Source organism: Austrofundulus limnaeus, unplaced genomic scaffold (genome assembly GCF_001266775.1).
Source record: "Austrofundulus limnaeus strain Quisiro unplaced genomic scaffold, Austrofundulus_limnaeus-1.0 Scaffold108, whole genome shotgun sequence".
NCBI classification, from domain to species: Eukaryota; Metazoa; Chordata; class Actinopteri; order Cyprinodontiformes; family Rivulidae; genus Austrofundulus; species Austrofundulus limnaeus.
This window is the reverse complement of record NW_013952510.1, coordinates 821,554-823,643: the sequence shown is the minus strand read 5'-3', so window position 1 is coordinate 823,643 and position 2,090 is coordinate 821,554. Positions and strand designations below refer to the sequence as shown.

Here is a 2,090-nt window from a genome sequence, read left to right as displayed (position 1 = left end):
ATATAATATTTTGATGTTTTGAACATCTAATTTTTGTCTTAGACTGTAAAAAATAAAACAAAATAAAAACCAAAAATGCAATCAAAACGTCATTACAGTAAACTCTTCAAAAACTGCACCAGCTACAGTAAAAGCATGTTTGTGTTCTAAACCTTTATTTGCTTCAAACCTTTAGTTTTGTAYGTAATGTGCAGCCTAATTTATGCTTTATTAGTTTTAATGTTTTGCCAAGTAATGTCCTCCCACTTAAATTTTTTTTTTTTAAGTTTCTTGCATTGTAGCTACAAAGGATGCTCACAACTACGGCAGAAAAAGTATGCTTACCTGCTGCAGGTAGTGCCCCAGCTGACAGGCGACTGTCAAGAGAAGCAAAAGAAGTCTTGTAAAAACGGCCTCTTTAAAGCTCCGTCAGCGTGCACGGTGTGAGAATGCATGTTGGTGTTTTGATGGGTGGGACCACCACGGACACAAACGTGAACATGTGCACTTTAATTCCTTGTTCCACACTCCTACAGAGCAATGTGTTCTGCACTAACCCATAATATTGATGGTCAATACAGTCACACTGTGTTATTACTCAACTGGCATCTTATCACATTTTTTTYCCTTTTTTTTTTGTCTGTGTTTAGTGGACAACAAAATCCTGGTTTACATTGCCGGGCCTGTCTGCTAACCTTCACTGAGGAGGAACGTGTCTTCATCATAATCAACATCTTGCCATATTCACTGACTCAAAAAGAGACATAAAAATGAAAAAAGAAGCACATTTTGAAAAATAAAACATTTATGGGAAAAATAAACAGGCTACACAGACTATAACCGAGCTGCTGCCCTTGATTCAAAATTACCCAAAACTGAGGCCTCGTGTGTTATTTTGACCCAAGGGCAGCAGACAGGTAAACTTTGAAGTCGTGATTTCAAATGACATCAAGGAAAAAGTTAGGGAGAAAAACATTTATTTCCTTCAAACAGTTAGTGTAGGATGTAATGTACGGAGCCCTATTGAAGTTTTTTTATTTGTTTGATTTGTTTTCAGCTCACAATGATGACTCAGCAAGAAGCCAAAGAGAAAGAACATATATGCACATTGTTGTTCAGGTATAAATCATTTCCTAACAAAAATGTACTTCTCATTGTTTTCTGTTGGTACAGAAATAYGTTAATCTGCAAAATAAAATATAAAATGAAATGCATAAACAAATATGCACATTTAGTATAAAGATGTACTGTAGTGATGCACATTTTTTATTTAATTCACAATATGAAAAGCCTTTTACTGAGTTGTATCAACTCGCAGAGTGATACTGTAAACTGCGATGCACTAATGTGAAAACATTAGACAGAATCTTGTCATTTGCAGGAATTTACTGTAAACATCAGAGCCTTTTGAGACGGTAAAAGTACAAACCATTTCATTTTAAAGTTAGCTGAAAAAGTTGATTTTTGATGATAGTTTGCATTTTATTTAATTAATTTATTCATTTGGTCAATTTCAAGTTTAGAACCTTGTTTAAATGTTGTTTTTATGTTGTTCCCAATGAGGATTATTAAAATGATATATGGGGCGAGAGACCTGTTTAGATCACCATTGTGCTTGAAATGTGAACTAAACTCTGACTACTGATACTTTTATAACATGTTTACATAGTTAGTTGAATATACATTTTTATTAGATTTGAGAATCCTCAATTGTTTTAAATCAGCATTATTATGCAAATGTTTAAGCATAAAAAGGCTGTACAGTAAAAAGTGAAWTTATAAAATACAAAGTGAGGTTACAGATCACTCTGTGTGAGAGCACGTTTTTTCTATGTCTGCACACAGACTTGATATCTGCGGACTCATCTGTTCTTTCTTATGCAACACAAATACCTGMAGGACTGCATTCAAGGTGGCTTTTATGTGCCCATGTGCAGCCATGGATGTGGAATTATACACARTCTCTGATAAATCTGGTCAAATCTTTGACAAAACCAACATTGAGTTTGAAGGTTGCTATAACATGCTGTCTGCTTTTATACTACCATATGGGGTGCTGTTTGTAAAGTTACACAGTCAAAAATTACCACCAATATTTTTTTGTTTTATTT

The 2,090-nt window shown here is 34.2% G+C and overlaps 1 protein-coding gene across 1 annotated transcript in view; it reads right to left on the bottom strand.

Annotated features, from left to right (window-relative positions):
- slc4a1b (solute carrier family 4 member 1b (Diego blood group)) overlaps positions 1-477 on the bottom strand; it is an 11,750-nt gene extending 11,273 nt beyond the window's left edge. Inside the window, exon 1 of the mRNA XM_014013919.1 lies at positions 325-477. The gene's annotated coding sequence lies outside the window, so the exon portion shown is untranslated. The remainder of the gene's footprint in view (positions 1-324) is intronic.
- Positions 478-2,090: the final 1,613 nt, after the last annotated feature.